The sequence below is a fragment of the Anser cygnoides genome, chromosome 2 (assembly GCF_040182565.1).
Source record: "Anser cygnoides isolate HZ-2024a breed goose chromosome 2, Taihu_goose_T2T_genome, whole genome shotgun sequence".
In the NCBI taxonomy this organism is placed as follows: domain Eukaryota; kingdom Metazoa; phylum Chordata; class Aves; order Anseriformes; family Anatidae; genus Anser; species Anser cygnoides.
In genome coordinates this window covers 118,862-131,622 of record NC_089874.1, presented here as the reverse complement: position 1 = coordinate 131,622, position 12,761 = coordinate 118,862, and the positions used below count along the sequence as shown (strand labels likewise).

General features: G+C 59.0%; 3 long non-coding RNA genes and 2 other non-coding genes across 5 annotated transcripts; 4 read left to right on the top strand and 1 right to left on the bottom strand.

The window, feature by feature from the left end:
• The first annotated feature begins 48 nt into the window (after positions 1 to 48).
• LOC136789981 (uncharacterized) lies at positions 49 to 1,557 on the top strand. Its single transcript, XR_010829002.1, has 2 exons — positions 49 to 896; positions 1,156 to 1,557. It is a non-coding gene; the product is annotated as an uncharacterized lncRNA (long non-coding RNA).
• On the top strand, positions 418 to 608 carry LOC136790213 (U2 spliceosomal RNA). The gene has a single exon (XR_010829758.1). It is a non-coding gene; the product is annotated as a U2 spliceosomal RNA (small nuclear RNA).
• Positions 1,558 to 6,740: 5,183 nt separating the features above from the next.
• LOC136790212 (U2 spliceosomal RNA) lies at positions 6,741 to 6,931 on the top strand. Its single transcript, XR_010829757.1, has one exon. It is a non-coding gene; the product is annotated as a U2 spliceosomal RNA (small nuclear RNA).
• On the bottom strand, positions 6,769 to 12,661 carry LOC136789984 (uncharacterized). The gene is made up of 2 exons (XR_010829005.1): positions 12,184 to 12,661; positions 6,769 to 9,279 (listed from the first exon to the last, which is right to left on the bottom strand). It is a non-coding gene; the product is annotated as an uncharacterized lncRNA (long non-coding RNA).
• LOC136789980 (uncharacterized) lies at positions 7,080 to 7,882 on the top strand. The gene is made up of 2 exons (XR_010829001.1): positions 7,080 to 7,219; positions 7,481 to 7,882. It is a non-coding gene; the product is annotated as an uncharacterized lncRNA (long non-coding RNA).
• Positions 12,662 to 12,761: the final 100 nt, after the last annotated feature.

Here is a 12,761-nt window from a genome sequence, read left to right as displayed (position 1 = left end):
GGAGGGGAGGGGAGGGGAGGGGAGGGGAGGGCGGGCGGGCGAAGGGGCGGGGCGAACGCCCAGAGGAGGCCGAGCTGCGCCAATCAGCGCGGAGCGAAGGGCGGGCGCAGGGGCTCGGTGGGCGGGGCACGCGGCGGGTGAGCCGCGGGGAGGGAGAGGCGGTGCCGGGGGCGGGGCATGCAAATTCCGCGCGGGGCCGAGCGAATCGGGCGCGCGGTGGCGCGAACGGGCCGCTGGGAGGCCCCGGCGACGCGGCGGCGGGGCGGTCGGGGGTCGCGGCTGCGAGCGGAGCGCCCGAGAGGGTGGTCGAGGGCGGCGGGTTGAGCCCCGGGAGGGCGGGGGCGGGCGGTGGAGCAGCGGCCGTGAGGTCGGGGTGGTGGGCGCGGGATCGGGTGTCGCGGGGGCGACGGCGCGGGCATCGCTTCTCGGCCTTTTGGCTAAGATCAAGTGTAGTATCTGTTCTTATCAGTTTAATATCTGATACGTCCTCGATGAGAGGACTTTATATTAAACGGATTTTTGGGCTCGGGAGTTGGATCCGGAGCTTGCTCCCTCCGCTCCGCGCATCGTCCCGGTATTGCAGTACCTCCGGGAACGGTGCACCTCCCTCGGGAGGTTGCTGTGGGTGTCGGAAGACAGAGCTGGCCGGCGTTCGGCGGGGGAACGCCTCCCTTCCGCGGCGGGGCGCGGGGCGGGGCGGGGCGGGGCAGCGCCCCGGCAGCTGCCGCCCGGCCGCCGCAGGGGGTGAGGGAGCGCCGCAGGGTTCCTGGCTCCGCGGAGGGCGGGTCGCGACCCAGCGCGTGCGCTCGCTTCCCCCCTCGCTGCCCCTTCCGCGGGGCGGGACGGCTCTGTGCTCGCTTGCGCTCCTGGCAGCGCATGCCGTCCCTTCGCGCTGGGTAAGCGGCCGTCTCCGGCGTCCGGGGCAGCAGGTCACGCACTGCGGGCGGGCGGGCGGCCGGCGGGGGGGGGGGGGGGGCGGGCAGCACGGTTCCGAAGGGCTGCTTTTGAGAGAGGGAGTTAGGAGAATCTTACGGAGTAGAGAGAGAGAGCGCTGACAGCATTAAACTAGCGGATGCTGCTTAGCGTCTTTGCTCACTATTGCGCACTGTGCAAATCAATTAAAGCGAGAAGCTTTGGGCCCCTTTCCAAGGTTAGTCTCTCCATAAGAGTGTGAGCCTATCTTAAGAGACCTGCAGAAACCGGTCCTGCGGATGGGCAAGAGCCGAGGAGCGACCGAGTCCGCGCAAAGACAAGAGGTCAACTAGCGGTGACGAGGAAGAGTCGTCAACCTTCATCCCCCCCCCCGAGGAACACCACCAGGAGACACTGCGCAAGCGAAGATGGGAGGAGCTTACGGAAATAACTCCTTGGAACCGATTTGAACGCGAAGCGGGGACAGGTTATGAATAGGTATAGGCGTACTGTGAAACTTCATGCGTATGTAACCCTGTGCTGCGTATAACCACGGCAAATTGCTGCGTCGGGTGCGCACGACTTCGGTGGGACTACCGCCCGTGCTGCCGAGCGCTGAATAAACATACCTGCTTTACGATCCTATTGATTGTGGACTCCGTTTGCCACAAGTCAGTTTGGCGAGCCAGCCAGGAGACGCTCTGCTCGGCTGCGGGATCGACTGCGGAGCGGACGCCCCTAGGTGCACCCCGAGTATTTTCCTCGGAGGAGCCTCCGCTCTCAGCCGCTCACCGCGGGAGCAGGCCAAGACCTCCTGACGCCGCGGACAAACGGTGCGTTTTACAGTACGGGAAGGGCCTGTAAGTCGTACGCGTGGCCGGGGCGGCCGGTAAATCGCGCAGAGACGTCTGGCGTGCAGCATAGTCCCCGTACGGGAGGAGGGTACCCTGCAGGCTGACCGACCGAGCGGTCGAGGGGGTTTTGCTGACCGAGCGAGCGAGCGAGCGGCCGCTAGCGATCTTGGGAGTAGATCGAGCAAACCCGAGGTTACCGCTGCATCCCAGTTTGGGGAGCCGGGACGGACCCGCTAATGGCTATATAAGAAGCAGGAGAAGGGTAAGCGGGCCTCTCAAAATTGTCACAAGGTTACCTGGGTAACATTTGCAGCTGCTGGAGGGATGTTAATTGGAGTGGCGATAATTGTATGTCTTATTTGTAGGCGTCTGGGTATGTCGTGTTGAAAGCGTTTGTGTAAGCGTATGCGTTTGAGACAAAGTATTGTCGTGAAGCGAGCTACAAACAAGTCTGGTTGTTGTTTTAAGTGACGTATTCCCGTGGGATGAACGAGAAGTGCGGGGGGGGGGGGGGGGCCTCTTTGCGTGATTGCGCCGCGTGAGTGAGACGCAGCATCGCCGCGAGGCGAGCGCGGAGTTCCGATCCGCGGTTCCGTATTCTCCGCGAGGGGAACGGCCGGAGACGAACGAGGCGCACGACAGACCGAAAGGAAGCGCTGCTTTATCCCAGCGTTGACTGGTGGTGCCCGATGTACGGGCCCGCTGGTGTATCTTGTCATCCTCTTAAATGTTTCGAGTGTGACAGGGAGAAAGGCGGCGGGAGCGTTATCTAAGGAACAGTTGAGAAGTTTGGGTATATTCGCTGTGGTGTTTGGTCGGTTTCCCAAGTACTGGGGGGGGAGGGGGCTGACCGATTATCAAAGCCGTAGAACGGAGAGTCACTTCTTTGGCGGTTCGGGCTTGAGCCCTGGGAATTTGGTACGAAGGGGGAGAGCGAATTTATTTAGGCCTCAGTACCTTTTTAAACCCCCATACTGATGGATACGTAGGAGCGATTCCTTGTTTTGCGTGGGCTTACTAACAAAGTGCATGAGAAAAAATGGCATTCGGCTTGAAATTCGGTCCTGTTGAAATGTAAACTTTGTGGAAACGGTGGTATCGTTTGTCTAGAAGACGGAGGGCCGAGCGCTTCAGGTGTTTTCCCGAAGTCCTGTGGATTTACGATTGGAACGGGGCGCTTTAATAACCTGAAATAGTAAAGTTTGTATGTGGAAAGAAGAGTTTAATCCCAGAGAACGGGGACATTTGGGAAGAAGATTAGGAAAAGATAGTGAAAACCTGTCACAGGGCCCCAGTAAAAAAATAAAATAATAATAATAATAATAATAATAATAATAATAATAATAAAACAACAACAACAACTAAAAACTAAAAGCTGTCACTGGACCCCCAATCACTGGAGCCCCAGGTGTGGCTAACGAGGGTGGTGAGCCCAGCAGCCCCTCCTCATAAAAGGGCCGCACCTGGGTGCGGATGGCAACTGCAGGGCTGGTGGAGGAGGAAGACGAGGAGGAGGCTGCAGTTGCAGTTTGTCTGCCTTGCGGCCCCTTTGCTGCCTGGGGGCAGCCAAGCTGGGTCCAGAAAGGTCTTAGAGAAACCTTAGAGCGTGGTGAGGTTACTGAGCGTTGCTGGGGCTACGGCAAGGAAGAAGGTGAGTGCAAGCAGGAGTCCCCAGGATCGTGGAAGTCCTGGGCGGCAGGGCTGCCTGTGTGCTGAGGCTGGGTGGGGGAGGACTCGCCGAAAGTTGGGGTGGGTGTGCGCGCGCGCGTGCAGGCACGGTGATCCCTGTATGCAAGGAAAGCCCCGCGTGTCCGTGCACGTGCTGTCCTTCTTCGTTAATCCGAGCGACTCGTACTGTAATGCCGTTGACATATAGCGACTGCAGATGACATACAGCATTACACGGCAACTAACGTTGTACAACTCAAAGGACTGCCTACGCTCACCCCAGACACCCCTGAGGGTTTTCAGGCTGCCCCGTACTTCTGCATCACCCGCCAAGTGCACCCAGGTCCTTGAGCAAAAGCAATCCCACGGATGGCTTTGCCTTTGCCTGAGGCAGGAATAAGTCAGACTGTCTTCCCCAGGATGTTTTGTTTTGTTTGTTTGTTTGTTTGTTTTTATATGCGCTGCAAGGACTTTATCCCTTTCTATGTGTGGAGGAGTTTTGATTGGGCAGGGCTAGCTCGATTGGCAGACTAACCAGGTGGCTGTTGCTGCATGTGCATCTGGGGTGGTTTTACCTTGCTAGGCAGCTGAACTCCACCACAATTGCTCTTTCACTCCCCCTCCTCAGAAGAGGAGGGGAAGAAGAAAAGGAAGGAAACAACTCATGGGTTGAGATAAGGATAATTTAATTAAAAGGAAAAATAATTATTAAGGGAAAATTGTTATTAAATAACTTAACTAAAGGGAAAGGGGAAGAAGAAGAAGAAAAAGAAAAAAAAAAAAGAAACACACAAAGGCCGTGTGGAGGTGCAGAGGAAAGAAATCACTCTCCACTTCCCACCAATGGGCGATGCTTGACCACGTCCCTGAAGCAGGGCCTCAACGCACGTACCCATTGTTCGGGAGGACAGATGTTTTCACAGCGAGAGCCCACCCCTCCCCTCTTCTTCCTTTTTCCACCTTTTATTGCTGAGCGTGACATCATATGGTACGGAACATCCCTTCGCTTGCTTTACGTCAGCTGCCCTGCTGATGTTTCTTCCTCCCCTCTTGCCCACCCCCAGCCTGCTGGCTCGGGGGGGGGGGGGGGTTGGGGGGGTGAGGGAGTCCTGATGCTGTGCCATCATTGCTCAGCAGTAGACACGACGCCGACACCGCTGTGACACCGGTGCTGTTCTAGCTACACGTGCAGAGCACGGCACTGTGTGGGCTGCCGCGGGGAAAGTTAACTCCATCCCAGCCAGACCCAGTGCAGCATCCCAATGTTTGAATGTCTCAGCACCCATTGCTTTCAGCATATTCGTTATCAGTCTGCTGTACTGTGTTTTTTTTTGTTTGTTTGCTTGTTTGTTTTCCTGGATGCTGGTGCGGGAGAAGGGATGTGGTATACCCATTCAATGCCATGCTGTTTGGCCCAGATGTTTATGAGGTCGTTGTGGAAATGAGTCCCACTGTCTGATTCAATTGTTTCCGGCGTGCCGTGTTGCCACGAGACCGTGAGAAAAAGCTGCATTTTTGCAGTAGAAGGTGTTTTTGCGGTGGAAAATTCCACTAACCTTGCATATCCAAAAGTGATTGTGCAGGCATGACAGCAGCACAGCAGTGGAGAGGACGTTAAAGAGATAAAGGGGAAGGTCCCACTGTCCCCAAATAAGGAGGATAGGTAAGAAAAACAGGACGAGCAGTGCAAAATCAGTAAAAGCAAGAGATCGTGGGCCCTGTGGTCACGAGACAAGATGGGGGGGGGAAGGAGAAATTAACAGTTGGTCAAGTAAAATTGGATATACATGGCATAGCAACAAGTGTTGAGTAGCTTGTGAACCTGTAGCACTCAGCCAGTGAGGAAACGGGAGGAATCGAGCGTTGGGTAAGAGGGAATATAAGGTTACGATAGACTTTTGCTGGTTGCTGCCGCTCGCAGGACCCCCGCCGCTGCAATCGTGAATAGAACAGCTTCACAGAAGACCCGGTCTGAGCAAGTTACTGAGGTTTTTCTCGCAAGACTTGCTTTTCAAAGCCCAGGATGGTGTTCCGGGTGGAAAGCTGTGTTTCCAGCCCCGCGGTGGCTGCTTCCAGCACCCCGAGCACACGGCGCTTGCCGGCTTTACGGGAGCAGGTTATGTAGCGGCACGGCCCTTCGGCTGTCGGGGGAGGGGAAGGCGACGGGGGCTGGCCGCGATGCCGGGGCAGCGGGAGCCTCTCCGGCTGCCGAGCTTCCACCTGCCGCACAGCTCAGCGCCGCGCAGCCGCTTCCTCGCTGCCTCAGTCCCCCCCTCCGGGAAAGGCGAGAGAAGCGGGGGTGGGGTGGGTAAAGCGTGCGGGTTGAGATAAAGACAGTTTAATAGGACAGAAAACTCAGAGGAAGTAACGGCAACAACGTGTACGCACACGCAAAGCTACCGCCGCACGCCGCAATTGCTCACCGCACGCGTGTCCGGTTGCCCGGCCGGTTCCCGAGCAGCAGCCGGTTCCCGAGCAGCAGCCGCCCCCCGGCCGTCCTTCCCGGTTGCGGACACCCCTTGACGGCCAGCTCGGGTCGCCGTCCCGGTCGCGTCTCCTCCCGGCTCCCGGAGCAGACAAAGCGTCTCCCCTCCGGCTCGAGCGCGCTCAGCGCTCGCAGCCCCTCCTCGCGCGGCGGCTGCGCTCCCCCGCTCGCCGCGCCGGGCCGAGCCCCGTGCCTCGCTCCGGAGGCGTCCGCAGGCGCTGAACGGAGGGTCGGAGGGCCCCCGCCGGCGGCAGCCTTCTGCCGGGCCTTCCTTGCCGGCGAGAGCCGGCCGGCCGCGCGCAGGTCCCGCGGCGCTGCTCGGCGCCGCCGGGGCGGGCGGCCCGGGGCCCCGGCCAATGAGGCGGCGGGCGGCGGCGCGGCTCCGGGGCGGTGGGCGGGGCATGCAAATCCCGCCGGAGGGGAGGGGAGGGGAGGAGGGCGGGCGAAGGGGCGGGGCGAACGCCCAGAGGAGGCCGAGCTGCGCCAATCAGCGCGGAGCGAAGGTCGGGCGCAGGGGCTCGGTGGGCGGGGCACGCGGCGGGTGAGCCGCGGGGAGGGAGAGGCGGTGCCGGGGGCGGGGCATGCAAATTCCGCGCGGGGCCGAGCGAATCGGGCGCGCGGGGGCCCGAAGGGGCCGCTGGGAGGCCCCGGCGACGCGGCGGCGGGGCGGTCGGGGGTCGCGGCTGCGAGCGGAGCGCCCGAGAGGGTGGTCGAGGGCGGCGGGTTGAGCCCCGGGAGGGCGGGGGCGGGCGGTGGAGCAGCGGCCGTGAGGTCGGGGTGGTGGGCGCGGGATCGGGTGTCGCGGGGGCGAGGGCGCGGGCATCGCTTCTCGGCCTTTTGGCTAAGATCAAGTGTAGTATCTGTTCTTATCAGTTTAATATCTGATACGTCCTCGATGAGAGGACTTTATATTAAACGGATTTTTGGGCTCGGGAGTTGGATCCGGAGCTTGCTCCCTCCGCTCCGCGCATCGTCCCGGTATTGCAGTACCTCCGGGAACGGTGCACCTCCCTCGGGAGGTTGCTGTGGGTGTCCGAAGACAGAGCTGGCCGGCGTTCGGCGGGGGAACGCCTCCCTTCCGCGGCGGGGCGCGGGGCGGGGCGGGGCGGGGCAGCGCCCCGGCAGCTGCCGCCCGGCCGCCGCAGGGGGTGAGGGAGCGCCGCAGGGTTCCTGGCTCCGCGGAGGGCAGGTCGCGGCCCAGCGCGTGCGCTCGCTTCCCCCCTCGCTGCCCCTGCCGCGGGGCGGGACGGCTCTGTGCTCGCTTGCGCTCCTGGCAGCGCATGCCGTCCCTTCGCGCTGGGTAAGCGGCCGTCTCCGGCGTCCGGGGCAGCAGGTCACGCACTGCGGGCGGGCGGGCGGGCGGGCGGCGGGGCGGGGGGGGGCGGGCAGCACGGTTCCGAAGGGCTGCTTTTGAGAGAGGGAGTTAGGAGAATCTTACGGAGTAGAGAGAGAGAGCGCTGACAGCATTAAACTAGCGGATGCTGCTTAGCGTCTTTGCTCACTATTGCGCACTGTGCAAATCAATTAAAGCGAGAAGCTTTGGGCCCCTTTCCAAGGTTAGTCTCTCCAGAAGAGTGTGAGCCTATCTTAAGAGACCTGCAGAAACCGGTCCTGCGGATGGGCAAGAGCCGAGGAGCGACCGAGTCCGCGCAAAGACAAGAGGTCAACTAGCGGTGACGAGGAAGAGTCGTCAACCTTCATCCCCCCCCCCGAGGAACACCACCAGGAGACACTGCGCAAGCGAAGATGGGAGGAGCTTACGGAAATAACTCCTTGGAACCGATTTGAACGCGAAGCGGGGACAGGTTATGAATAGGTATAGGCGTACTGTGAAACTTCATGCGTATGTAACCCTGTGCTGCGGATAACCACGGCAAATTGCTGCGTCGGGTGCGCACGACTTCGGTGGGACTACCGCCCGTGCTGCCGAGCGCTGAATAAACATACCTGCTTTACGATCCTATTGATAGTGGACTCCGTTTGCCACAAGTCAGTTTGGCGAGCCAGCCAGGAGACGCTCTGCTCGGCTGCGGGATCGACTGCGGAGCGGACGCCCCTAGGTGCACCCCGAGTATTTTCCTCGGAGGAGCCTCCGCTCTCAGCCGCTCACCGCGGGAGCAGGCCAAGACCTCCTGACGCCGCGGACAAACGGTGCGTTTTACAGTACGGGAAGGGCCTGTAAGTCGTACGCGTGGCCGGGGCGGCCGGTAAATCGCGCAGAGACGTCTGGCGTGCAGCATAGTCCCCGTACGGGAGGAGGGTACCCTGCAGGCTGACCGACCGAGCGGTCGAGGGGGTTTTGCTGACCGAGCGAGCGAGCGAGCGGCCGCTAGCGATCCTGGGAGTAGATCGAGCAAACCCGAGGCTACCGCTGCATCCCAGTTTGGGGAGCCGGGACGGACCCGCTAATGGCTATATAAGAAGCAGGAGAAGGGTAAGCGGGCCTCTCAAAATTGTCACAAGGTTACCTGGGTAACATTTGCAGCTGCTGGAGGGATGTTAATTGGAGTGGCGATAATTGTATGTCTTATTTGTAGGCGTCTGGGTATGTCGTGTTGAAAGCGTTTGTGTGAGCGTATGCGTTTGAGACAAAGTATTGTCGTGAAGCGAGCTACAAACAAGTCTGGTTGTTGTTTTAAGTGACATATTCCCGTGGGATGAACGAGAAGTGCGGGGGGGGGGGGGGGGGCCTCTTTGCGTGATTGCGCCGCGTGAGTGAGACGCAGCATCGCCGCGAGGCGAGCGCGGAGTTCCGATCCGCGGTTCCGTATTCTCCGCGAGGGGAACGGCCGGAGACGAACGAGGCGCACGACAGACCGAAAGGAAGCGCTGCTTTATCCCAGCGTTGACTGGTGGTGCCCGATGTACGGGCCCGCTGGTGCATCTTGTCATCCTCTTAAATGTTTCGAGTGTGACAGGGAGAAAGGCGGCGGGAGCGTTATCTAAGGAACAGTTGAGAAGTTTGGGTATATTCGCTGTGGTGTTTGGTCGGTTTCCCAAGTACTGGGGGGGGAGGGGGCTGACCGATTATCAAAGCCGTAGAACGGAGAGTCACTTCTTTGGCGGTTCGGGCTTGAGCCCTGGGAATTTGGTACGAAGGGGGAGAGCGAATTTATTTAGGCCTCAGTACCTTTTTAAACCCCCATACTGATGGATACGTAGGAGCGATTCCTTGTTTTGCGTGGGCTTACTAACAAAGTGCATGAGAAAAAATGGCATTCGGCTTGAAATTCGGTCCTGTTGAAATGTAAACTTTGTGGAAACGGTGGTATCGTTTGTCTAGAAGACGGAGGGCCGAGCGCTTCAGGTGTTTTCCCGAAGTCCTGTGGATTTACGATTGGAACGGGGCGCTTTAATAACCTGAAATAGTAAAGTTTGTATGTGGAAAGAAGAGTTTAATCCCAGAGAACGGGGACATTTGGGAAGAAGATTAGGAAAAGATAGTGAAAACCTGTCACAGGGCCCCAGTAAAAAAATAAAATAATAATAATAATAATAATAATAATAATAATAATAATAAAACAACAACAACAACTAAAAACTAAAAGCTGTCACTGGACCCCCAATCACTGGAGCCCCAGGTGTGGCTAACGAGGGTGGTGAGCCCAGCAGCCCCTCCTCATAAAAGGGCCGCACCTGGGTGCGGATGGCAACTGCAGGGCTGGTGGAGGAGGAAGACGAGGAGGAGGCTGCAGTTGCAGTTTGTCTGCCTTGCGGCCCCTTTGCTGCCTGGGGGCAGCCAAGCTGGGTCCAGAAAGGTCTTAGAGAAACCTTAGAGCGTGGTGAGGTTACTGAGCGTTGCTGGGGCTACGGCAAGGAAGAAGGTGAGTGCAAGCAGGAGTCCCCAGGATCGTGGAAGTCCTGGGCGGCAGGGCTGCCTGTGTGCTGAGGCTGGGTGGGGGAGGACTCGCCGAAAGTTGGGGTGGGTGTGCGCGCGCGCGTGCAGGCACGGTGATCCCTGTATGCAAGGAAAGCCCCGCGTGTCCGTGCACGTGCTGTCCTTCTTCGTTAATCCGAGCGACTCGTACTGTAATGCCGTTGACATATAGCGACTGCAGATGACATACAGCATTACACGGCAACTAACGTTGTACAACTCAAAGGACTGCCTACGCTCACCCCAGACACCCCTGAGGGTTTTCAGGCTGCCCCGTACTTCTGCATCACCCGCCAAGTGCACCCAGGTCCTTGAGCAAAAGCAATCCCACGGATGGCTTTGCCTTTGCCTGAGGCAGGAATAAGTCAGACTGTCTTCCCCAGGATGTTTTGTTTTGTTTGTTTGTTTGTTTGTTTTTATATGCGCTGCAAGGACTTTATCCCTTTCTATGTGTGGAGGAGTTTTGATTGGGCAGGGCTAGCTCGATTGGCAGACTAACCAGGTGGCTGTTGCTGCATGTGCATCTGGGGTGGTTTTACCTTGCTAGGCAGCTGAACTCCACCACAATTGCTCTTTCACTCCCCCTCCTCAGAAGAGGAGGGGAAGAAGAAAAGGAAGGAAACAACTCATGGGTTGAGATAAGGATAATTTAATTAAAAGGAAAAATAATTATTAAGGGAAAATTGTTATTAAATAACTTAACTAAAGGGAAAGGGGAAGAAGAAGAAGAAAAAGAAAAAAAAAAAAGAAACACACAAAGGCCGTGTGGAGGTGCAGAGGAAAGAAATCACTCTCCACTTCCCACCAATGGGCGATGCTTGACCACGTCCCTGAAGCAGGGCCTCAACGCACGTACCCATTGTTCGGGAGGACAGATGTTTTCACAGCGAGAGCCCACCCCTCCCCTCTTCTTCCTTTTTCCACCTTTTATTGCTGAGCGTGACATCATATGGTACGGAACATCCCTTCGCTTGCTTTACGTCAGCTGCCCTGCTGATGTTTCTTCCTCCCCTCTTGCCCACCCCCAGCCTGCTGGCTCGGGGGGGGGGGGGGGTTGGGGGGGTGAGGGAGTCCTGATGCTGTGCCATCATTGCTCAGCAGTAGACACGACGCCGACACCGCTGTGACACCGGTGCTGTTCTAGCTACACGTGCAGAGCACGGCACTGTGTGGGCTGCCGCGGGGAAAGTTAACTCCATCCCAGCCAGACCCAGTGCAGCATCCCAATGTTTGAATGTCTCAGCACCCATTGCTTTCAGCATATTCGTTATCAGTCTGCTGTACTGTGTTTTTTTTTGTTTGTTTGCTTGTTTGTTTTCCTGGATGCTGGTGCGGGAGAAGGGATGTGGTATACCCATTCAATGCCATGCTGTTTGGCCCAGATGTTTATGAGGTCGTTGTGGAAATGAGTCCCACTGTCTGATTCAATTGTTTCCGGCGTGCCGTGTTGCCACGAGACCGTGAGAAAAAGCTGCATTTTTGCAGTAGAAGGTGTTTTTGCGGTGGAAAATTCCACTAACCTTGCATATCCAAAAGTGATTGTGCAGGCATGACAGCAGCACAGCAGTGGAGAGGACGTTAAAGAGATAAAGGGGAAGGTCCCACTGTCCCCAAATAAGGAGGATAGGTAAGAAAAACAGGACGAGCAGTGCAAAATCAGTAAAAGCAAGAGATCGTGGGCCCTGTGGTCACGAGACAAGATGGGGGGGGGAAGGAGAAATTAACAGTTGGTCAAGTAAAATTGGATATACATGGCATAGCAACAAGTGTTGAGTAGCTTGTGAACCTGTAGCACTCAGCCAGTGAGGAAACGGGAGGAATCGAGCGTTGGGTAAGAGGGAATATAAGGTTACGATAGACTTTTGCTGGTTGCTGCCGCTCGCAGGACCCCCGCCGCTGCAATCGTGAATAGAACAGCTTCACAGAAGACCCGGTCTGAGCAAGTTACTGAGGTTTTTCTCGCAAGACTTGCTTTTCAAAGCCCAGGATGGTGTTCCGGGTGGAAAGCTGTGTTTCCAGCCCCGCGGTGGCTGCTTCCAGCACCCCGAGCACACGGCGCTTGCCGGCTTTACGGGAGCAGGTTATGTAGCGGCACGGCCCTTCGGCTGTCGGGGGAGGGGAAGGCGACGGGGGCTGGCCGCGATGCCGGGGCAGCGGGAGCCTCTCCGGCTGCCGAGCTTCCACCTGCCGCACAGCTCAGCGCCGCGCAGCCGCTTCCTCGCTGCCTCAGTCCCCCCCTCCGGGAAAGGCGAGAGAAGCGGGGGTGGGGTGGGTAAAGCGTGCGGGTTGAGATAAAGACAGTTTAATAGGACAGAAAACTCAGAGGAAGTAACGGCAACAACGTGTACGCACACGCAAAGCTACCGCCGCACGCCGCAATTGCTCACCGCACGCGTGTCCGGTTGCCCGGCCGGTTCCCGAGCAGCAGCCGGTTCCCGAGCAGCAGCCGCCCCCCGGCCGTCCTTCCCGGTTGCGGACACCCCTTGACGGCCAGCTCGGGTCGCCGTCCCGGTCGCGTCTCCTCCCGGCTCCCGGAGCAGACAAAGCGTCTCCCCTCCGGCTCGAGCGCGCTCAGCGCTCGCAGCCCCTCCTCGCGCGGCGGCTGCGCTCCCCCGCTCGCCGCGCCGGGCCGAGCCCCGTGCCTCGCTCCGGAGGCGTCCGCAGGCGCTGAACGGAGGGTCGGAGGGCCCCCGCCGGCGGCAGCCTTCTGCCGGGCCTTCCTTGCCGGCGAGAGCCGGCCGGCCGCGCGCAGGTCCCGCGGCGCTGCTCGGCGCCGCCGGGGCGGGCGGCCCGGGGCCCCGGCCAATGAGGCGGCGGGCGGCGGCGCGGCTCCGGGGCGGTGGGCGGGGCATGCAAATCCCGCCGGAGGGGAGGGGAGGGGAGGAGGGCGGGCGAAGGGGCGGGGCGAACGCCCAGAGGAGGCCGAGCTGCGCCAATCAGCGCGGAGCGAAGGTCGGGCGCAGGG